Genomic DNA, 25,406 nt, shown 5'->3' on the forward strand with positions numbered 1-25,406 from the left:
ACGTTAAGAGTCCAGGTTCAAATGTTAAACACTCTGGGTTTGCCTGCTGATTCTATAACTCTGTGTGGGCAAGTTACTTACCATTCCTGTGTCTCACTTTCCTTGTCAACTAAGTAGAGATATTAACAGCACTAGCTCAGAGATTTGTTGTAAGGATTAAACTGAGAAATATGTGAAAAAATATTTAAATAAGTATCTAGCACATAGTAGACATTCAGTAATATTAGCTTTTGATCATTACTATTATTATTATCATTAAAGACTTAAAAAGACTCTCCATAGTTCAGGCTCTGTGTTGGGCAACTTATATATGCATATTTTTAGCAGATACAAATATTTTTTACAATTTGTGTGTGTTCACTAATATATTTCAACCAAAAGGAGTTCCTAGCCCATAGTAGGCACTAAGAAAATAACTGTTGAATGAATAAGAAATTTCATTTACTCCTCGAAACAGCCTTAAAATGTAACAGGCACTCAGAATATAACAGTGAGCAAGACAGAGTCCTAATTTTCAGGTCTGGTGTGATAAATCAACAGGCAATTCCTGTCCAGAGTGATTGCTCTGCTAAGGTAGTACAGGGCTTTTGGGAGCAGATATGAGGAACACTTAATCCAAACTCAAGGGAACAGGTAAGACTTTCTGGAGGAAATGACATCCAGGCTGAAATGTGAAGCATGAGTAAGTGTTAGCCAGGCAAATCAGAGGTAACAATGTATGGCAAATCCAGAAGGTAAGAAAGTATGGTGACTTCATTTAAATGAATGTAGTTCTGTATAGATGAAGTGAGAGGTGAAGAGAGGAGAAAAGAAGATGTAGATGTCAGTAGGACTATGAGTACAGTACTGGGGACCCGGACTTAGATTCTAACAGCAGTGAGGCAATGTAAATTATTTAAGTGAGTGAGTGACATGGGCTTCAGAATGATCACTCTGGTCATTTCTTCCATTTCAGTGGACTCCCAGAATTCTAACACTTGCCTTGAGCTAGATCAACTTTGGTATTCATTTGCATATTGGTAAATTTTTTAGTCCACATTACTAGAATTATAGTCATTTATGGTTTTGAGACACAGACCCATCTTTGTGGAAGTGGTCTCTAAGACCAAAACTATCCTGAACCTTATGAACCCATACTCTGTGGGTAGGCAGTTCTTATCAAAAGTAGATCCAATTAGATCTGTTAATTGTGTCATAGAATTTCTCAAAATTTCTCACTTGGCTACCTTCCCAATACCATATTATGACTGAACTAGTAGATCTCTGTCTGCTAAGGTTAGAGCAAAGAAGGAGAGTTAACTTTTTGCGCATTGGCTGACCCAGCCTCAGAACATTTTATATTATTTTCTAATATTGAATGACAGATGGAAAATTTTCAGGGAAGGAGGTAGGTGGTAAGATAGATATGGAACAAAAAAGTTCCAGATTCCTATAGACCTTTCATTTAATATGTTATTGTATCAATATTTAATGTATATTAAATAACAATATACTACCATGGGTAACTTCCTATATGGTTAGAATTCTGCCAATCTGAATTTTTCTTTCTCAGAATTCAAGGCGATAAAATTATAAAAATAATAGTTATAGATCCTCAATAGGATATTTCAAGGGAATTACATTCACCAAAAGGCAGCCTTTCATATAAACATGTCATGCAAGCTGACATAAACACCTAAGTGAACCTAAATTAAAACAATGTTTTCTATTGCTCTGAGCTCTGTGTGAATCGGCTCATCATAGCAAAATGAGCTTCTTAGTGGTCAGTGCATTGAGAAAATGAAAGAACTGTCATGTATTCAAAAACCAGAACCAAGTACTGGATTAGAGATTAAGAAAAGACAATCTTTGGTTTTGGAATCAAAAGTGGGGAAGAATTAATTTAAAGCAAGATTTTAGAAGGATGATGAGGAAGTTTCTGAGAACTAAAGTGAATGGGAGGAAAGACCTTCATAGTGATCCCCTTACCCTCACTTTTCCCTCAGTCCTTTGTTGATTTCAGTGTGGCAAGTAGAAACGGAGAATGGGCCAAAGAAGACAGGTGAACCAAAGGAAAGAAGGGGAGGAAAAGATGAAAGGGCTGATGGAGAGCATTCTCCAAGCCACTCAGAATTTGGGGAGTACCACTACAGATAGTGAAGCACAAAAGAGCAAACATGCCATCCCCTTTGCTCACTGCCAACTCCAGCACCAAGTTGGGCGACTGCCAGGCAGGCACTCCCAGTGGTCAAAAAGTGCAAATGTTACTCAGGGAACAATTAATGTGAGTTGTGTAATGTAATATGGGTCGAAAACATGAAAAGACGTTTAAAATGTCAGCGGATGGCTCAGCACACCCATCAGCCAGCCAGAGAGCAGAACACCTGTTTTGCACTCAGTGGCACAGAAGCCACAATTTAGACAAAAAAAAAAAAAAAGAAAGGAAAGGAAAAAGGAAAAAGGGAAAGAGGAAAGGGAAAGGGAAAGGGGAAGGGGAAGGGGAAGGGAAGGGAAGGGGAAGGGAAGCCTGGATGGTCAGAGCTGAGAGAGAGAGGAGACAGGGACCCTGGGGATGCCCACAGGAGGCCAAAGGAAACGGCTGGAAACCCGGACAGATTTGTTGTTTGAGGCAGAAAATAAAATGCTGATACAGTTGTAATAGAAGAAGAATGGCTTAAATTTTATAACAATTATTCATCCTATTTTGATATCTGGAGTATAATTAAATTCAGACTTCCTTTGTTTAATTAGCCATTAGGTTTGATGAAGTACATTTTCAAGTCAAGCAGAAAATGACTTTAAAGAAAGGTATGTCTGCAAGTGAAAGGGCAGAGGAAAGTCAGGCTGATATGTGAAAAGACAAAAGGACGGAAGAGTCTATCCGCCTTTATTATAAAACCCCTGAGAAGATTGCAGCACTGGGTTTTTTTTACGCGGGTGGTGATGTGGCTAACTGTGATGTGCCCTTTTCTGCTTAATTCAAAGTTCAGCAAAAGTTTAAAAGGAAATGAAGTGAAAATTGATACTCAATAGATAATCACAGGAGAAAAAGATCAACATGTTGCTGCTGTGGACTTTTTTCAATGCTATGGACTTTTTTCAATGCCCTACTTTTGAGGATTCTTTTGATCATATAATTTTTTTATTCCCTAATACTTAAGTTTTTGAAATAAAGGAATTACCTGCTAAAGGGAATTCTCTGTGTCATCATATTCTCAAAAGGCTCATTTTGTTACCATGTGCTTTAAAAGATTCCAGGACATGAAAGACAGGAAACACATCCATGTGAATAAAAGAGATTGAGAATTACAGACTCCTTTCCAGTGGCATAAAATCTCTTTAATAAAAAGTCTTATATATGATATCAATGGCCTTTCAAAGACATTTAGGCAATAATAAACTGCAAAGTGATTTAGCATGTGCAAAAACCCACCAAGCTGTAAACTTACACCCTTTGACATTAATCTGTCATATAAGCAGGAGTAGGTACCTGACAAGACTTATATTAAAATATGTAAGTTATGCCTCAGTAAAACAATTAAAAATTAATTTAGAAGTTCTCGCTTGAGAATAATGTGACACACATTGACCATTGTGGGTAAAATTAAAAGAAAATAGCTGCTCTTTTTGGCCAAAGGAATACTTAGAACATATTCATAGAATTGTTGAGTATTAAAGGTGAATAAAACCTAACTTTTTTGTCCATCTCTTCATTTTATAGTTGCAAAACAAGGCATTCCTCTCATCATGATATCTAGAGGTAATGTTCTTGCCCGAAGTGTTAAGAGCTAGGAAGTGACCATCACTGTCTTGAGACTATCGTCCACCCATTCCAAGGAAGCATAAACTATAAATTCCAACATTCTTATAGACTATTACGATTTAATAAATAACGTCGATTGGAACTAGAGAAATAGAACACATTTACCTGTTAATATTTGTAGAATAAACCTCATGAAATTACTTATGGAAACACAATTTTAAGGGATCTGTAGTGGGTTATCTTATCTTGAGAAAAAAATCAGAGACCAAAGTTGTGTGTGTGTGTGTGTGTGTGTGTGTGTAATAAATAGATGACTTCTGAAATGAAGTCATATACATTCAGGAAGGAAGCCTAAGATGTGTGTTTAGCAGATGTATTTTGAGAAATGCCTATTGGTGAGTAGTATTCTGCTCTCTAACAAGCAAAAAAGAGGAAATGAATTTAAATTAGAACCAAAGGAATTTAAGTTAGATGGAAAGATCTTATTGGCAGTGAAGATTTTATAAACCCTGGAAAAGATTCCTGGAGAGGTTTTCAAATTCTCTATCTGAATGTACTTAAAAGAAGAGAGATACCTATCAGCTCAGGGTGGTTGAGGTAGAGACCTGCCTGGAAGTTGCTTTCAGCTGAATTCTCTGCAAGTCCAGATTAGTTCCTGACAATGCTCAGGATGTCAAAGACTGTAAATGCTAGACAGTGGCAAGCAATATTGCCCCTTAAAACAAAAACAAAAACAAAACTCACCAAAGTAATCATTTCCTTGGAAAGTTAATTGGCATATGGTAGTTGGTTATAAGTGAAATGTTCAATTGTAATACATTCTTGTTTTATTTTCTTTTTAGCCTAGTTTCCAATGGAAAGAAGCCTTATGAAATTTCTCTGGCAGGCTATGCCCTGCTTACTACAATTTTTATTTTCCTTCTGTCAGTTGGTTACAATCAAATCTCTTAGAAAAACCTAAACCTAAGTAGCAATACATGTACCCTCTGAGTAAATTCCTCTGAAGGAAATACCCTCTCCCTTAACTCCAAAGGAAAACTTTCTCTCCTAATTGAAAGGAGCAGGATGATTATCCCAACACCATCAGCCCTCTTCTTCCTTACCTTCACAGAGTCCACACAAATTCTCTTCATCTTGCAGAATTTCTTATTTCCAACCCACAAACAGCACATGCACTAACAGTTCATACCAAAATTCACTAATTTGCTGTACTTCTCTGCTTATACAGCTGTGTGTCTGTTTACCCCATTGTGTTTGCCACAACTATTGTTTGGTTTTTATTGCAAGCTCCTGAAGGTGAAGGATGGAGTCTGTTTAACTTGCTTTGCACGACACTGTGTGTACATGCAGGTGGACACCATGTGACTGTCCTTGAAAATAATGGTTTCTGACATGACTGGATGCTCAAAAAATAATCCCATGGATTAGCTAAAGTTGGAGAGAGAGGACTCAGTTTGCAGAATCTGTGTCATTGGTTGGTCCTCCTATATGTCACATACCAAGGTGATAACTGTCTGTCAGGAGTCATCAGGGCAGTGAGCAGTGCGGACAAGGGCCCAATCAGCAGCTAAAAAATCTAAGTCTAGCCTAAAATGCACAGAAATCAAAATTGCATTTATTTGCATGCTTTCCTTTAACCATGACCCGTCCTTCTCTTGTGTATAAATCCAGTCTTGCTGGAGTTCTCAGCTCAGAGCAGTGTCTGCCATTGCCCATTGCCATACCAGGCTGTTAAATCTCAGACACACCCTGGAAGACTATCAAGTTCACAGTAACTTGTTTTTCTTATTTCTTTGTGTTTATAGTCTAGAGGGAACAGAACTCATTTTTACAAAGATTAATATTTCTTCTCTCCCACCAATTCCACACAACCCCTTCCAACCTTCCTTTACATCAGTCTTCCTCACTGACCCAAGAAGACAGAGATAAGTCAATCCACATTTCTTAGTTAGGTTAAAAAATTCCAATGCTTTTTCATATCTAGGGTCTTCAAAGTTAGGTTTTCAGAGAACAAAATGATTGATGAAAACCTGTTTCTCACAGAAAGCACAGGAAATGACATTTCATTTAATTCAACAAATGTTTTCTAGGCACCAATTATGAGCCACTCACTGTGTATTGGGGAAAGAAAAGGGAACAAAACATAGACTCTGGCTTCATATAATATATTTGGAGGTGTATGTGTCTATGTGTGTGTAATAGTCAATTTAAGATTTTATTACGTGATCTTAAATATAATAAGATTGCTTTATTTTGGATTGTGGTAAGGATTAAATGATGTATAATATAGTTAAAGTATACTTGACACAGAGCCTGGCATGTAAGACATCCTCAATAAACAACAGCTGTTACTATTACTGAAAGAGGCTTAATTTAGAGCAATTCTGGGGGGAGTGCTCTCTCTGGAAATCAAATTTTACCTTGGATTAAGGGCAATGTATTTTGATTGTTATGGGAAGAAGAGGAATCATCCAAGAGTTGGATTCTCACCGAACTCTCCCTGGACAGCAGGACATTGCTGAGTTCACCCACTGCCATAAGAAAGTTCTTCTCTTAGCTTCTTTTAAACGTCTGTTTGAAAACTTTTCTTACTGTAAAATGTTACATTTCCTGAAAGAAGCAGCACATCATAAAGTGTTTCGGCACAGAGCTCATTCTACCTGCTCATCTTTTTTTTTTTAATTTTATTATTATTATACTTTAAGTTTTAGGGTACATGTGCACAATGTGCAGGTTTGTTACATATGTATACATGTGCCATGTTGGTGTGCTGCACCCATTAACTCGTCATTTAGCATTAGGTATATCACCTAATGCTATCCCTCCCCCCTCCCCCCACCCCACAACAGTCCCGAGACTGTGATGTTCCCCCTTCCTGTGTTCATGTGTTCTCACTGTTCAATTCCCACCTATAAGTGAGAACATGTGGTGTTTGGTTTCTTTCCTTGCAATAGTTTGCTGAGAATGATGCTTTCCAGTTTCATCCATGTCCCTACAAAGGACATGAACTCTTCATTTTTTATGGCTGCATACTATTCCATGGTGCATATGTGCCACATTTTCTTAACCCAGTCTATCATTGTTGGACATTTGGGTTGGTTTCAAGTCTTTGCTGTTGTGAATAGTGCCGCAATAAACATACGTGTGCATGTGTCTTTATAGCAGCATGATTTATAATCCTTTGGGTATATACCCAGTAATGGGATGGCTGGGTCAAATGGTATTTCTATTTCTAGATCCTTGAGGAATCGCCACACTGACTTCCACAATTGTTGAACTAGTTTACAATCTCACCAGCAGTGTAAAAGTGTTCCTATTTCTCCACATCCTCTCCAGTACCTGTTGTTTCCTGACTTTTTAATGATTGCCATTCTAACTGGTGTGAGATGGTATCTCATTGTGGTTTTGATTTGCATTTCTCTGATGGCCAGTGATGATGAGTACTTTTTCATGTGTTTTTTGGCTGCATAAATGTCTTCTTTTCAGAAGTATCTGTTCATATCCTGCGCCCACTTTTTGATGGGGTTGTTTGTTTTTTTCTTGTAAATTTGTTTGTGTTCATTGTAGATTCTGGATATTAGCCCTTTGTCATATGAGTAGGTTGTGAAAATTTTCTCCCATTTTGTAGGCTACCTGTTCACTCTGATGGTAGTTTCTTTTGCTGTGCAGAAGCTCTTTAGTTTAATTAGATCCCATTTGTCAATTTTGGCTTTTGTTGCCATTGCTTTTGGTGTTTTAGACATGAAGTCCTTGCCCATGCCTATGTCCTGAATGGTATTTCCTAGGTTTTCTTCTAGGGTTTTTATGGTTTTAGGTCTAACGTTTAAGTCTTTAATCCATCTTGAATTGATTTTTGTATAAGGTGTAAGGAAGGGATCCAGTTTCAGCTTTCTACATATGGCTAGCCAGTTTTCCCAGCATCATTTATTAAATAGGGAATCCTTTCCCCATTGCTTGTTTTTCTCAGGTTTGTCAAAGATCAGATAGTTGTAGATATGCGGCATCATTTCTGAGGGCTCTGTTCTGTTCCATTGATCTATATCTCTGTTTTGGTACCAGTACCATGCTGTTTTGGTTACTGTAGCCTTGTAGTATAGTTTGAAGTCAGGTAGTGTGATGCCTCCAGCTTTGTTCTTTTGGCTTAGGATTGACTTGGCGATGCAGGCTCTTTTTTGGTTTCATATGAATTTTAAAGTAGTTTTTTTCAAATTCTGTAAAGAAAGTCATCGGTAGCTTTATAGGGATGGCATTGAATCTTCAAATTACCTTGGGCAGTATGGCCATTTTCATGATATTGATTCTTCCTACCTGTGAGCATGGAATGTTCTTCCATTTCTTTGTATCCTCTTTTATTTCATTGAGCAGTGGTTTGTAGTTCTCCTTGAAGAGGTCCTTCACTTCCCTTGTCAGTTGAATTCCTAGGTATTTTATTCTCTTTGAAGCAATTGTGAATGGGAGTTCACTCATGATTTGGCTCTCTGTCTGTTATTGGTGTATAAGAATGCTTGTGATTTTTGTACATTGATTTTGTATCCTGAGACTTTGCTGAAGTTGCCTATCAGCTTAAGGAGATTTTGGGTTGAGATGATGGGCTTTTCCAGATATACAATCATGTCATCTGCAAACAGGGACAATTTGACTTCCTCTTTTCCTAATTGAATACCCTTTATTTCCTTCTCCTGCCTAATTGCCCTGGCCAGAACTTCCAACAGTATGTTGAATAGGAGTGGTGATTCTTGAATTAATTTTTCTATAAGGTGTAAGGAAGGGATCCAGTTTCAGCTTTCTACATATGGCTAGCCAGTTTTCCCAGCACCATTTATTAAATGGGGAATCCTTTCCCCATTGTTTGTTTTTTGTCAGGTTTGTCAAAGATCAGATGGTTGTAGATATGCGGCATTATTTCTGAGGCTAGCATCATCCTGATACCAAAGCCTGGCAGAGACACAACCAAAAAAGAGAATTTTAGACCAATATCCTTGATGAACACTGATGCAAAAATCCTCAGTAAAATACTGGCAAACTGAATCCAGCAGCACATCAAAAAGCTTATCCACCATGATCAAATGGGCTTCATCCCTGGGATGCAAGGTTGGTTCAACATACACAAATCAATAAATGTAATCCAGCATATAAACAGAACCAAAGACAAAAGCCACATGATTATCTCAATAGATGCAGAGAAGGTCTTTGACAAAATTCAACAACACTTCATGCTAAAAACTCTCAATAAATTAGGTATTGATGGGACGTATCTCAAAATAATAAGAGCTATCTATGACAAACCCACAGCCAATATCATACTGAATGGGCAAAAACTGGAAGCATTCCCTTTGAAAACTGGCACAAGACAGGGATACTCTCTCTCACCACTCCTATTCAATGTAGTGTTGGAAGTTCTGGCCAGGGCAATTAGGCAGGAGAAGGAATTAAAGGTATTCAATTCGGAAAAGAGGAAGTCAAATTGTCCCTGTTTGCAGATGACATGACTGTATATCTAGAAAACCCCATTGTCTCAGCCCAAAATCTCCTTAAGCTGATAAGCAACTTCAGCAAAGTCTCAGGATATACCTGCTCGTTCTACCAAGATTCTAGAGCATTTCAGAACCTGGATCATATCCCAAACACACACAGCACATATTTTTCTCCTTCCTGCTTCCTCCTACCATGGTCTAGATTATAGTTGTTCTGCAGGGCAAGTGACTACCAAAATACACTTGAAGTTTTTCACATTTATTTTAAAGGTACATAAAATGATTTTACAGAGCATCATTTTAATGATTTAGCTCTTACTGAATACATATCAACAATTAATCTTAAACAGGAATAATACAACTTTTAACCTCAGGAAAAACTAAGTCAAATTGTAGTCACCCAGTGAATTTCTTTTTTAAACTTGCCCAATACAAATGGCTTCACTGGCCATCTTGGCTGACCTATAGTATTTAATTAATCAATTATTCAATTAATTAATTGTATGGTTAAATATATGAATGGATCATCATGTAAATGTCAAGATAATTGAATACAAGTATCTCATAATATTATTAGCCCAAGCAAAGGAATCCACTTACTTCACTCTTTTTGGTTCAATTTAAGATTTGCTCTATACTCTCAAATATCTGGATAAGTAAAAGAAGACTTCCTGCCATGTTCTTCTTTAATATTTACCATTAGGAAAAGCCTGTCTTTTCCTGACATCTGTTATTTAGAAGACCTCTGACCATGTCCTGCATCACCATTATATTCTCAATATGTTTTCCTGACTGAAGGTTCATCCAGTTGTTTGATTTGAAAAAAAGCTAGTATTTCACCTTCCATATTTCCTCAACAAGAATGAGGAATTCTGGGAAACATTTGATATATTTCCATCTATTTCAAAAGTATCAGAAGGATGCACTAGAATGAAAATCTTATAGGTATCTTCTGTCAAACATTGCCACTTAAATTATAGTATGAGGGCCTAACTTTAGCTTCCAACTATGGAAGCTTCTGTTCTCCAGCTCTCTAAGCTAATGTTGCTATTTCTCAAATTTACTTACATATTGAAGTGTTAATTTCTCACACCTACCTTCTTTATTCCAAACTAATAGAATCCAAAGATTTCATACAAACTTCAGTTATTTATATCTTTTCAGTGTTTTCCTTTACCAAATTATTTAGGTTTGGCTTCTTTGAACTTTGAAACCATTAAATATGGTCATGAGACCATTGCATGGGTTTTTTTTTTTTTAAAAAGGAAAATTAAGGTCTCTCTAAACATAATGTACTCAAAAGAAAGCCAGTGATCTACCAATCTAGACACTCGATGGTGCCTTAGTACAACCTTAGGGAATTTTTTCCTCTCTTCTAATTTATCATGATTAGCTGTTAGTTCAGAATTGATCCTATTTCTTTAGAAATGGATGTCACAATCCTAGAGTTTTATGAGACTCTACAACCTTTAGTTTTTGAAAAAATCAGCCAAAGGCTTAAAGAGTTCCTTCAGATGTGTAAAGAAAGGGAAATTATCTCTCCCCACCCCTTCCTCTAGCTCTCCAAGCATGATAAGAAGCATGAAACCAAATCAGATGTACTACTCTATGAGAAGGTAAGAATAGCTTAAAGGAACCTCAAGATGCCTCACCCAATTGTCTTTTTCTAAATCCTGGCACTTTAATACAACACAAATGTGCAGTCCCTATGGAAACCTTGTGCCCAATTTAATAGCATTGTTGATCAATGAACATCTGTCATGCTCCAGACAACTGCCATGAATCAGTAAAATAAAATACAGCATCCCTTAAAAACTGGAAACCAAACTCTGGGATGATGTCAATGGGGTAAGAATAGGCAGTTCCTTTCTTTTCCTGATTCCTCTTCACCAATCTTCTCCTTCAACATTGCATGAAAGAATAGAATCTTTATTTCCATTGCCTTTATTCATTTACTGCACAGTCGTAAGGATTAAATGAGACTGTGCAGATAACACAATTAGGAAGGAGACTGGCTCAAAGGACATGTTTAACAAATATGTGTTTCCTCTTCCTTCAGGAACCATAAGAATGTGGTAAGCCTGTTTTGTGAAGGAAATTCAAAACTGGTGAAGATAGGCTATGTTGAAATGCATATCAAAACTTCTGCCTGATCATCTGAGAGAATACTATATATTTTTTGAAATGTTATGACATATCTGTAAATGACAATTTAGATTTTGAGTCTTGTTATCATATCTGGCCACTGAAGCCCAGCCACTAAGTTTCCTGCACCCCAGAGTGAATGATAGAGAAACAGCTTGAACTCCCATGCACTCAATGGAGTCATTAAGACGTCTCATTCTGGAGGCTTGTATTAAACTAGCCTCCAAAAATGAAACACTTTTTTCAACACTTTCAGTGTGAAAGGGAAGTCTTTTTATTAAGACTTGTTCCTTACTCAGTAAATAAATCACATATTTGGCAGCAATAAAAATATTGGTGAGAAGTGAACGTTATTCATTTCAAAGCAAGGAGCCTGTTGAGTGGTGGTACAGTTTTTAAAATACTGATTTGACAAAAGAGCTCTCAGTGAACTCATGAAATAATTTTATGCTTTTGTAATTTTTGTTTGTGGCCTTTTCTTTTTTCAAAATTGAAGCTATGTACTTAACTCTAATCAGAACCATTAAAGTCTTTTAAAATGCCCATAGAGTTTACAATTTCTGTTCTTTTTTAAAAATCATGTCATGACGTTTCTTTTGTAGTGCTAAGTTCTGTGTTTCAAAAGCACGAAGAATATTTATTTGTAAGGAGTCTAGTAAATATTTATGGAATGCCTACCATGTGCCAGGCCTGGTTCTGGTTGCAAAAGATGTTACAGTACACAAAGCAAGTTTCCTGCTTTGGAGTAGTTGGGGAGAGAAGAACGATAGGTGTTGAGACAGACTGAAAATAAACAAAATGTATAATTAAGTAAGGAAGCTATCACTGCTACTACAGAATTAAAGAGAATTAAATATATATAAAAATGAGTGCTTAACTTTAGATTGGATGTTCAAGAAAAACCTTTTTGAGGAAGTGATATTCAAGAGGAGATTGAAATGGTGAAGCGTCCAGACAGCCATGCAGTGCTCTGGAGGAAGAGCATTATAGACAGAGGAATGGCAAAACCCTATAAGTAAGGATCAGCTCTCTGTTTTTCATAAGTTGAAGGCCAGTATGGCCAGGGTGGAGGATAAGAAGGGAGAGGTCAGGGTTGGAAAGAAGCCAGAGTGGGAATAATGTGGGGCATAGCAGCCAGGAAATAAGTTTAGATTCATTCTCAGTGCCATGGGGAGCTATTGGGTATGGGGACTGGGGTACAGAAGCAGGAGAATGCCATGATCTGATCTACATTTTTCAAAGTGCACCTCATCTGCTGTGCACAGAGTAGAGCAAGAGTAGAGGTGTGTTTAAGGCAATTGCAACCACTGAAGGGATGTAAGCAAGAAAACTGACTCATTTGTTTTGGTTTTTGTTCTCAAGATCTGACTATGGTATAGAAACTGGACTATGGTAGAAACGGAGGTATCAAAGGAGCCAGAGTGAAAGAACTTTCAGTAAATTTGGAAAGTGGTGTGAATTCAGATATGGAGGTCAGATGGTGTCCTTGGGTTATAAGAAGAGACAACACTCATGAACAATTATTATGCTTATTATTTATAAACACACAAATATAAGTATAAAACTATTAAGGTCACATAACAAAATGAGAGTGATGCCTCTACAAGCTGAGAGACAGCAAGGCTTGTTAACAAACACCAGAGCTGGAAGGGGCAGAAGAATTCTTTTCTAGAACCCTCAGAGGGGGCATGGCCCTGCCAATATCTTGATTTCAGACTTCCAGACTCCAGACTTCAGACTTGGAGAGAATATATTTTTGTTGTTTAAAGGCAAAAACTAATAAATAAATAAATAAAATGATTAATGCATTGTTATTTATAAATACATAAATTCTTTTAATCATCACCATATTCAGTGGAATAGGTATTCAGCTCATTTTCCTTATATGAAGAATCCAAGTCAAAGTGGTAAATCAAGTTTCCAAATATCCAGGTGTATTTGTCCCTTCTCATGCTGCTAATAAAGACATACCCAAGACTTGGTAATTTATAAAGGAAAGAGATTTAATTGATTCACAGTTCAGCATGGCTGGGGAGGCCTAAGGAAACTTACTACAATCATGGTGAAACGGGAAGCAAACACATCCTTCTTCACATGGCAGCAGCAAGGAGAAGTGCCAAGCCAAAGGGGGAAAAGCCCCTTATAAAACCATCAGATCTCATGAGCACTCACTCACTATCCTGAGAACAGCTTAAGGGTAACCACCCTCATGATTAAATTACCTTCCCCTGGGTCCCTCCCATGACACATGGGGATTACGGGAACTATAATTCAAGATGAGATTTGGGTGGGGACACAACCAAACCATATAATTCTGCCCCTGGCCCCTCCCAAATCTCATGTCCTCACATTTCAAAACACAATCATGCCTTCCAAGCAGTCTCCCAAAGTCTTAACTCATTCCAGCAGTAACTCAAAACTCCAAGTCCAAAGTCTCATCTGAGACAAGGCAAGTCCCTCCCACCTATGAGCCTATAAAATCAAAAGCAAGTTAGTTACTTTCAAGATACAATGGGGGTACAGGTATTGGGAAAATACACCATTCCAAATGGCAGAAATTGGCCAAAACGAAAGGACTACAGGCCGCATGCAAGTCAAAAATACAGCAGGGTAGCCAAATATTAAAGCTCCAAAATGATCTCCTTTGTCTCAATGTCTCATATCCGGGTCATGCCGATGCAAAATGTCAGCTCCCACGGCCTTGGGCAACTCTACTCCTGTGGCTTTGCAGGGTACAGCCTCTCTCCCAGCTTCTTTCTTTTTTTTTTTTTTTACTTTCATTTTATTATTATTATTATTATACTTTTAAGTTTTAGGGTACATGTGCACATTGTGCAGGTTAGTTACATATCTATACATGTGCCATGCTGGTGCGCTGCAACCACTAACTCATCATCTAGCATTAGGTATATCTCCCAATGCTATCCCTCCCCCCTCCCCACACCCCACAACAGTCCCCAGAGTGTGATATTCCCCTTTCTGTGTCCATGTGATCTCATTGTTCAATTCCCACCTCTCAGTGAGAATATGCGGTGTTTGGTTTTTTGTTCTTGTGATAGTTTACTGAGAATGATGATTTCCAATTTCATCCATGTCCCTACAAAGGACATGAACTCATCAGTTTTTATGGCTGCATAGTATTCCATGGTGTATATGTGCCACATTTTCTTAATCCAGTCTATCATTGTTGGACATTTGGGTTGGGTCCAAGTCTTTGCTATTGTGAATAATGCCGCAATAAACATACGTGTGCATGTGTCTTTATAGCAGCATGATTTATAGTCCTTTGGGTATATACCCAGTAATGGGATGGCTGGGTCAAATGGTATTTCCAGTTCTAGATCCCTGAGGAATCGCCACGCTGACTTCCACAATGGTTGAACTAGTTTACAGTCCCACCAACAGTGTAAAAGTGTTCCTATTTCTCCACATCCTCTCCAGCACCTGTTGTTTCCTGACTTTTTAATGATTGCCATTCTAACTGGTGTGAGATGGTATCTCATTGTGGTTTTGATTTGCATTTCTCTGATGGCCAGTGATGATGAGCATTTTTTCATGTGTTTCTTGGCTGCATAAATGTCTTCTTTTCAGAAGTGTCTGTTCATGTCCTTTGCCCACTTTTTGATGGGGTTGTTTGTTTTTTCTTGTAAATTTCTTTGAGTTCATTGTAGATTCTGGATATTAGCCCTTTGTCACATGAGTAGGTTGTGAAAATTTTCTCCCATTTTGTAGGTTGCCTGTTCACTCTGATGGTAGTTTCTTTTGCTGTGCAGAAGCTCTTTAGTTTAATTAGATCCCATTTGTCAATTTTGGCTTTTGTTGCCATTGCTTTTGGTGTTTTAGACATGAAGTCCTTGCCCATGCCTATGTCCTGAATGGTAATGCCTAGGTTTTCTTCTAGGGTTTTTATAGTTTTAGGTCTAACGTTTAAGTCTTTAATCCATCTTGAATTGATTTTTGTATAAGGTGTAAGGAAGGGATCCAGTTTCAGCTTTCTACATATGGCTAGCCAGTTTTCCCAGCACCATTTATTAAATAGGGAATCCTTTCCCCATTGCTTGTTTTTCTCAGGTTTGTCAAAGATCAGATAGTTGTAGATATGCGGCATTATTTCTGAGGGCTCTGTTCTGTTCCATTGATCTATATCTCTGTTTTGGTAACAGTACCATGCTGTTTTGGTTACTGTAGCCTTGTAGTATAGTTTGAAGTCAGGTAGTGTGATGCCTCCAGCTTTATTCTTTTGGCTTAGGATTGACTTGGCGATGCGGGCTCTTTTTTGGTTCCATATGAACTTTAAAGTAGTTTTTTCCAATTCTGTGAAGAAAGGCATTGGTAGCTTGATGGGGATGGCATTGAATCTGTAAATTACCTTGGGCAGTATGGCCATTTTCACGATATTGATTCTTCCTACCCATGAGCATGGAATGTTCTTCCATTTCTTTGTATCCTCTTTTATTTCCTTGAGCAGTGGTTTGTAGTTCTCCTTGAAGAGGTCCTTCACATCCCTTGTAAGTTGGATTCCTAGGTATTTTATTCTCTTTGAAGCAATTGTGAATGGGAGTTCACTCATGATTTGGCTCTCTGTTGGTCTCCTGTTGCTGTATAAGAATGCTTGTGATTTTTGTACATTGATTTTGTATCCTGAGACTTTGCTGAAGTTGCTTATCAGCTTAAGGAGATTTTGGGCTGAGATAATGGGGTTTTCTAGATATACAATCATGTCATCTGCAAACAGGGACAATTTGACTTCCTCTTTTCCTAATTGAATACCCTTTATTTCCTTCTCCTGCCTCATTGCCCTGGCCAGAACTTCCAACACTATGTTGAATAGGAGTGGTGAGAGAGGGCATCCCTGTCTTGTGCCCGTTTTCAAAGGGAATGCTTCCAGTTTTTGCCCATTCAGTATGATATTGGCTGTGGGTTTGTCATAGATAGCTCTTATTATTTTGAAATACGTCCCATCAATACCCAATTTATTGAGAGTTTTTAGCATGAAGGGTTGTTGAATTTTGTCAAAGGCTTTTTCTGCATCTATTGAGGTAATCATGTGGTTTTTGTCTTTGACTCTGTTTATATGTTGGATTACATTTATTGATTTGCATATATTGAACCAGCCTTGCATCTCAGGGATGAAGCCCACTTGATCATGGTGGATAAGCTTTTGGATGTGCTGCTGGATTCGGTTTGCCAGTATTTTATTGAGGATTTTTGCATCAATGTTCATCAAGGATATTGGTCTAAAATTCTCTTTTTTTGTTGTGTCTCTGCCTGGCTTTGGTATCAGAATGATGCTGGCCTCATAAAATGAGTTAGGGAGGATTCCCTCTTTTTCTATTGATTGGAATAGTTTCAGAAGGAATGGTACCAGTTTCTCCTTGTACCTCTGGTAGAATTCGGCTGTGAATCCATCTGGTCCTGGACTCTTTTTGGTTGGTAAGCTATTGATTATTGCCACAATTTCAGATCCTGTTATTGGTCTATTCAGAGATTCAACTTCTTCCTGGTTTAGTCTTGGGAGGGTGTATGTGTCCAGGTATTTATCCATTTCTTCTAGATTTTCTAGTTTATTTGCATAGAGGTGTTTGTAGTATTCTCTGATGGTAGTTTGTATTTCTGTGGGATTGGTAGTGATATCCCCTTTATCATTTTTTATTGCATCTATTTGATTCTTGTCTCTTTTTTTCTTTATTAGTCTTGCTAGTGGTCTATCAATTTTGTTGATCCTTTCAAAAAACCAGCTCCTAGATTCATTAATTTTTTGAAGGGTTTTTTGTGTCTCTATTTCCTTCAGTTCTGCTCCGATTTTAGTTATTTCTTGCCTTCTGCTAGCTTTTGAATGTGTTTGCTCTTGCTTTTCTAGTTCTTTTAATTGTGATGTTAGGGTGTCAATTTTGGATCTTTCCTGCTTTCTCTTGTGGGCATTTAGTGCTATAAATTTCCCTCTACACACTGCTTTGAATGCGTCCCAGAGATTCTGCTATGTTGTGTCTTTGTTCTCGTTGGTTTCAAAGAACATCTTTTTTTTTATTATTATACTTTAAGTTTTAGGGTACATGTGCACATTGTGCAGGTTAGTTACATATGTATACATGCGCCATATTTCTGCCTTCATTTCGTTATGTACCCAGTAGTCATTCAGGAGCAGGTTATTCAGTTTCCATGTAGTTGAGCGGTTTTGAGTGAGATTCTTAATCCTGAGTTCTAGTTTGATTGCACTGTGGTCTGAGAGATAAGTTTGTTATAATTTCTGTTCTTTTCCATTTGCTGAGGAGAGCTTTACTTCCAACTATGTGGTCAATTTTGGAATAGGTGTGGTGTGGTACTGAAAAAAATGTATATTCTGTTGATTTGGGGTGGAGAGTTCTGTAGATGTCTATTAGGTCTGCATGGTGCAGAGCTGAGTTCAATTCCTGGGTATCCTTGTTGACTTTCTGTCTCGTTGATCTGTCTAATGTTGACAGTGGGGTGTTAAAATCTCCCATTATTAATGTGTGGGAGTCTAAGTCTCTTTGTAGGTCATTCAGGACTTGCTTTATGAATCTGGGTGCTCCTGTATTGGGTGCATATATATTTAGGATAGTTAGCTCTTCTTGTTGAATTGATCCCTTTACTATTATGTAATGGCCTTCTTTGTCTCTTTTGATCTTTGTTGGTTTAAAGTCTGTTTTATCAGAGAGTAGGATTGCAACCCTTGTCTTTTTTTGTTTTCCATTTGCTTGGTAGATCTTCCTCCATCCTTTTATTTTGAGCCTATGTGTGTCTCTGCACGTGAGATGGGTTTCCTGAATACAGCACACTGATGGGTCTTGACTCTTTATCCAATTTGCCAGTCTGTGTCTTTTAATTGGAGCATTTAGTCCATTTACATTTAAAGTTAATATTGTTATATGTGAATTTGATCCTGTCATTATGATGTTAGCTGGTTATTTTGCTTGTTAGTTAATGCAGTTTCTTCCTAGTCTCGATGGTCTTTACATTTTGGCATGATTTTGCAGCGGCTGGTACCAGTTGTTCCTTTCCATATTTAGCGCTTCCTTCAGGATCTCTTTTAGGGCAGGCCTGGTGGTGACAAAATCTCCAGCATTTGCTTGTCTGTAAAGTATTTTATTTCTCCTTCGCTTATGAAGCTTAGTTTGGCTGGATATGAAATTCTGGGTTGAAAATTCTTTTCTTTAAGAATGTTGAATATCAGCCCCCACTCTCTTCTGGCTTGTAGGGTTTCTGCCGAGAGATCCGCTGTCAGTCTGATGGGCTTCCCTTTGTGGGTAACCCGACCTTTCTCTCTGGCTGCCCTTAACATTTTTTCCTTCATTCAACTTTGGTGAATCTGACAATTATGTGTCTTGGAGTTGCTCTTCTCAAGGAGTATCTTTGTGGAGTTCTCTGTATTTCCTGAATCTGAACGTTGGCCTGCCTTGCTAGATTGGGGAAGTTCTCCTGGATAATATCCTGCAGCGTGTTTTCCAACTTGGTTCCATTCTCCCCATCACTTTCAGGTACACCAATCAGACGTAGATTTGGTCTTTTCACATAGTCCCATATTTCTTGGAGGCTTTGCTCATTTCTTTTTATTCTTTTTTCTCTAAACTTCCCTTCTCGCTTCATTTCATTCATTTCATCTTCCATTGCTGATACCCTTTCTTCCAGTTGATCGCATCGGCTCCTGAGGCTTCTGCATTCTTCACATAGTTCTCGAGCCTTGGTTTTCAGCTCCATCAGGTCCTTTAAGCACTTCTCTGTATTGGTTATTCTAGTTTTACATTCTTCTAAATTTTTTCAAAGTTTTCAACTTCTTTGCCTTTGGTTTGAATGTCCTCCCGTAGCTCAGAGTAATTTGATCGTCTGAAGCCTTCTTCTCTCAGCTCCTCAAAGTCATTCTCCATCCAGCTTTGTTCCGTTGCTGGTGAGGAACTGCGCTCCTTTGGAGGAGGAGAGGCGCTCTGATTTTTAGAGTTTCCAGTTTTTCTGTTCTGTTTTTTCCCCATCTTTGTGGTTTTATCTACTTTTGGTCTTTAATGATGGTGATGTACAGATGGGTTTTTGGTGTGGATGTCCTTTCTGTTTGTTAGTTTTCCTTCTAACAGACAGGACCCTCAGCTGCAGGTCTGTTGGAATACGCTGCCATGTGAGGTGTCAGTGTGCCCCTGCTGGGGGTGCCTCCCAGTTAGGCTGCTCGGGGGTCAGGGTTCAGGGACCCACTTGAGGAGGCAGTCTGCCCGTTCTCAGATCTCCAGCTGCGTGATGGGAGAACCACTGCTCTCTTCAAAGCTGTCAGACAGGGACATTTAAGTCTGCCGAAGTTACTGCTGTCTTTTTGTTTGTCTGTGCCCTGCCCCCAGAGGTGGAGCCTACAGAGGCAGGCAGGCCTCCTTGAGCTGTGGTGGGCTCCACCCAGTTCGAGCTTCCAGGCTGCTTTGTTTACCTAATCAAGCCTGGGCAATGGCGGGCGCCCCTCCCCCAGCCTCGCTGCTGCCTTGCAGTTTGATCTCAGACTGCTGTGCTAGCAATCAGCGAGATTCCGTGGGTGTAGGACCCTCCAAGCCAGGTGCGGGATATAATCTCGTGGTGCACCGTTTTTTAAGCCCGTCGGAAAAGCGCAGTATTCGGGTGGGAGTGACCCAATTTTCCAGGTGCTGTCCATCACCCCTTTCTTTGACTCGGAAAGGGAACTCCCTGACCCCTTGCGCTTCCCAAGTGAGGCAATGCCTCGCTCTGCTTTGGCTCGTGCACGGTGCGCGCACCCACTGACCTGCGCCCACTGTCTGGCAATCCCTAGTGAGATGAACCCAGTACCTCAGATGGAAATGCAGAAATCACCCGTCTTCTGCATTGCTCACACTGGGAGCTGTAGACCAGAGCTGTTCCTATTCGGCCATCTTGGCTCCTCCTCTCCCAGCTTCTTTCATGGCTGGCATTGAGCATCTGTGGCTTTTCCAGGTGCACAATGCAAGCTGTCGGTGGATCTACCATTCTGGGGTCTGGAGGACAATGGCCCTCTTCTCACAGCTCCACCAGGCAGTGCCCTAGTGAGGACTATTTGTGGGGGGGCCAACCCCACATTTTCCTTCTGCACTGCCCCAGCAGACATTCTCCATGAGGGCCTCACCCCTGCAGCAGGCTTCTGCCTGGATATCCAGGCATTTGCATACATCCTTCAAAATCTAGGCAGAAGTTCTCAAACCACAATTCTTGACTGCTGTGTACCCATAGACTCAACACCACATGGAAGCTGCCAAAGCTTGGGGTTTGCACCCTCTGAAGCCACGGCCCAAGCTGTACCTTGGCCCCTTTCAGCCATAGCTGGAGAGGCTGTAACACAGGGCACCAAGTCCCTAGGGTGCAAACAGCCAGCCCACAAAACCATTTTTTCTTCCCAGGCCTCTGGGCCTGTGATGGGAGAGGCTGCCATGAAGGTCTCTGACAAACTCTGGAGATATTTTCCCCATTGTCTTGGTATTAACATCTGGCTCCTCATTGCTTATGCAAATTTCTGCAGCAGGCTTGAATTTCTCCCCAGAAAATTTGTTTTTTCTTTTCTATCACATCATCAAGCTGCAAATTTTCCAAACTTTTATCCTCTGCTTCCTCTTGAACACTTTGCCACTTAGAAATTTCTTCCAACAGATACCCTAAATCATCTCTCTCAAGTTCAAAGTTCCACAAATCTCTAGGGCAGGGGCAAAATGTGCCAGTCTCTTTGCTGAAACATAGCAAGAGTGACCTTTATTCCAGTTTCCAACAAGTTCCTGATCTCCATCTGAGACCACCTCAGCCTGGACTTCATTATCCATATTACTATCAGCATTTTGGTCAAAGCCATTCAACAAGTCTCTAGGAAGTTCCAAGCTTTCCCACATTTTCCTGTCTTTTTCTGAGCCCTCCAAACTGTTCCCACCTCTGCCTGTTTCCCAGTTCCAAAGTCGCTTCCACATTTTCAGGTATTTTCATAGCAGCACCCCAGTATCAGTACCAACTTACTGTATTAGTCTGTTCCCATGCTGCTAATAAGACATACCCAAGGCTGGGTAATATATAAAGGCAAGAGGTTTAATTGACTCACAGTTCAGCATGGCTGGGGAGGCCTCATAAAACTTACCATCATGGCGGAATGGGAAGCAAACATGTCTTTCTTCACATGGTGGCAGCAGGGAGAAGTATAAGTGAAACAGGGAGAAGCCTCTTACAAAACCATCAGATCCTGTGAGAACTCATTCACTGTCACAAGAACAGCATGAGGGTAACCGCCCCCATGATTCACTTACCTCCCACTGGGTACCTCCCACAACATGTGGGGATTATGGAAACTACAATTCAAGATGAGATTTGGGTGAGGACACAGCCAAACCATATCACCAGGAAAAGTAAATGGCAAATCTAGGTTTCAAAGCTCAGTCTATGTGTCCATACCAAGATTTTTCTGTTCTGCTATCATGTGCCCAGATCAGAATTAACAAAGGAAAAATACTGAAAATTCCATTCTAAATAATAAAACAATATTCTATAATATAAAATACATAATTTATTTAACTGTATTGATTTTTAGCTTGTTTCCATAATTTTACTCCTATAAATAGAACTGTAGTAAACATTTTCTATATTATTTACCTTATTTCTGATAAGTTCCTTACCTGAATTCCTAGAAGCATCAAATAATATAAATATTTTCAAAACTCTGGGTATATAATGTCAATTTATTTTCCAGTAAGTCTGTGCCATTTATACTCTCACTTAACCCAACCAACATTAAATATATTTTCATCTTGGCTGATTTGATAACCGAAATTTTAATTTCATAGATTAATTTGCATTTCCTTTCATTACTAATGAGATTGAAGGCTTTCTAATATGTTTATTAGCTTTTTAATATCTTCTTTTGTAAATTTAATTGGCTATTTTCCTATATGGTGTTAGTATTTTTTTCTTGGTGATTTGTAAGAGCTCTTTATATTGGAAGTATACTAAGACTGTTTTTTAATTCTTGCAAACAACTTTTCCCAGAGTGTATTCCACATTCAGTTTTCCAACTTTCTGTTGTAAAAATATAATAAATACAAGAGGGTATGCTCCAGCTATCTTTGCTGCATAATAAACCACATCAGAGTTTAGCAGCATAAAACAACAAACATTTTATATTACAATTTTAGTAGTCAGGAATTGAGGTAGGTCTAGAAGCTTTTTCTGCTCTCATGACTTACTCATCTGGCAACTGGTTAATTGAAGAGCCCAACATGGTTTTACCCACATGTTTAGTACCCTGGCAGTGATAAAAGGAAGGCTGAGATTTGCTGGCATTGTCAACAGGAGTGCCTACAAATGGCTTCTCCTGCGTAGTGGTCTCTAGGTAATCAGACTTCTCACTTGGAGACTCAGAGCTCCAAAAAACAATGTTCCAGCAAAAAAGGTCAGCCTCATGGCCTTTTGTGATCCTGCTGCAGAAGTTACATAATGCCTGCTCCACTGTGCTCAACTGGTCAGTTCATAAGCTCTCCCAGATTCAATGGGAGAGAACACAGAGGAGAAACAAAGAATCTGGCCATGTTTTAAAACCTCCATAAGGTATAACATTTTTTAAGGAATAAAGCAAACTCCCCTTCACCTTTTAATTTTGTTCATGATATTTTCACCTGCAACTGGTTTTTAAGTATTTATATATGCTTATCTATCTTTTGGTTTCTTTCATTGCTTCATAATTCATTTTTAAAAATTATTTTTAAGCATCTGTCTACAACATCAAGGACATTACCAATTAATATATTTAGAACAATAATTTTTTGATCTTCAAATACTTTAAGTACTAAGTATTGTAGTTGCATTAATTTAATTTGATTCTTAATTCTTTTCATCCTTAGATTTCCATCAGTGACATATTTGAAAATTCACTTTATAAATGCAGGTCAGACCATACATTTAATTATACAGCTGCTGTGTGGAGAAGAAAAAACAAATCTAAATAATTCTTGCTTAGTACTGTGCCAAATTTCTCGCTCATTCTTCAAAAATTAACTGAAATACAATGAGTTACACATTGCCTGTGTAGCTAATGGTTCCCTTTAGTTCCCGCAATGGTGCTTGAATATTAAATAATTTGATTCATTTCATAAACAGTAATTGTAGCACTCTTTCTCACAGTATTATGAATAACAAAGTAAAAAAGTGTCATCACATTAATAGCAACAAAAATGTCTTTTAATTAGAAATTATTTTAAAGGACATTCTTCTGGATCATAGAGAGAAAAGAACCTCTTTTAAAAATATGTGGTAAGCACTCAATGTTAAATGATCCTTAGTCTCAGGGTTGAAAAATGGCAATTTAGGCATCTTCACTGTTTTTTCTCTGCTTCCACTATTGCATTTCAAAAAGCAGTTTCATCAGCTACCAAGGTGTGGGTCTGGGAAAGTTGTTCAAAGAGAGTTAAACTGAATAAGATACATGACATGTACATAACAGTGATCTTCAGCATTTGTATTATGCTATGTATCTTCCCCTTGTTTTATTTTGACCATAACCAGAAAGAAAAAAAATGAATTTTTAGAAGAAGAAGAAAAATTGAAAAAAATCTTATTGTCTAATGCAGTTCAGCACCATGAGGGAAGAGTGGAATCTAATTCATTTCTTCAACATTGTATCCCCAACACTAAGCATTATACTTTGCACATAGTAGGTGCTCAATAAATATTTATTGAAGAATGATATAAGAGAGGCACAAAAATTACTTATAGGCCTTTTCCTGATATCCAGTCTGAATCTGGAGAGTTTTTTTCATGGAGGCAACTACCTTTGTTGTATATCTCCTTTCATATCTGTCTGTATTTCCTGCCAGTCTTCTGCAAGATGTCATACTACATGAGAGTGGACTGGAAAGTCAAGCTCTTGAGTCCATTTACTATCACTAAACTTTATTACTAAAGATAATTTGAAATCCCATGGCTTTCCAGAGGCAAAGTTTCTCAAATCACCTATGACTAAACCAAAGTTTATGTCTAAATATCTACAAGTTGAGCCAAAGTGCAGGATGCTGCTGTATCCACCCTTCAGGCCTGAACACACATTGTGTAGCCTCTGTAGGGAAAGCCACATGTCAGAGCCTGGGCCTTGTACTTTAGGAACACTACTGCTTTTTTACAGTCATTTCGCAGATAGAAGACATTCAAGTACCTCTTCATTTTGTGCTGAGTACCAAATACAGAGAAAATCTAGAACTACACTCTCTAATATTAGAGCCACTATCCACAGGTAAATTAATTAACTCAAATTAATTAAAATTAAGTAAAACTAAAAATTAAGTTCCTCCATCACACTAGCCATACTTCAAGTGCTCAGTAGCACACTTGACTAGTAGCCACCATACTGAATAGTGTAAAGATGGAAATTTTTCATAATTACAGAAAGTTTTATTGGACAGTACTACTCTAGAATATACCACTTAAATCACATTTCAAACTTACTAAATTTGATACCCAGTTCTGCATTTATAACAAATACTGGCTTTCAAACTGATGTATTTATCTAAATGACTGAAGTTGTTCCTCTTAAAATATTTTTTGAACAGCAAATGTAGATAATTCTTTTTTTTTTTTTTTTGAGACGGAGTCTCACTCTGACGCCCAGGCTGGAGTGCAGTGGCGCGATCTCGGCTCACCGCAAGCGCCGCCTCCCAGGTTCACGCCATTCTCCTGCCTCAGCCTCCCAAGTAGCTGGAACTACAGGCACCCGCCACCACACCTGGCTAATTTTTTGTATTTTTTTAGTAGAGGCGGGGTTTCACCGTGTTAGCCAGGATGGTCTCTCAATCTCCTGACCTCGTGATCCACCTGCCTCGGCCTCCAAAAGTGCTGGGATTACAGGCGTGAACCACCGTGCCCGGCCGATATTTCTTAAACAAGTTCCTGTGAAACACACGAAAATAAAATAAAGAGTATCTATTACCCAAAACAGAGTTAAATTTCTGAAATACATTTTAATTGGGGACAAGTCCCATATACTTTGTAAAAAGTCTAGGGTATAGAGAACTTACAAAGTTTATTCAACTAGTTAAATTGTGCCA

At 38.6% G+C, this 25,406-nt stretch overlaps 1 protein-coding gene across 8 annotated transcripts in view; it reads left to right on the top strand.

The window, feature by feature from the left end:
• Window positions 1-25,406, top strand: part of COL8A1 (collagen type VIII alpha 1 chain) — a 160,795-nt gene that overhangs the window by 80,432 nt on the left and 54,957 nt on the right. The gene's annotated exons all lie outside the window — the stretch shown is intronic.

Source organism: Pan paniscus, chromosome 2 (assembly GCF_029289425.2).
Source record: "Pan paniscus chromosome 2, NHGRI_mPanPan1-v2.0_pri, whole genome shotgun sequence".
NCBI classification, from domain to species: domain Eukaryota; kingdom Metazoa; phylum Chordata; class Mammalia; order Primates; family Hominidae; genus Pan; species Pan paniscus.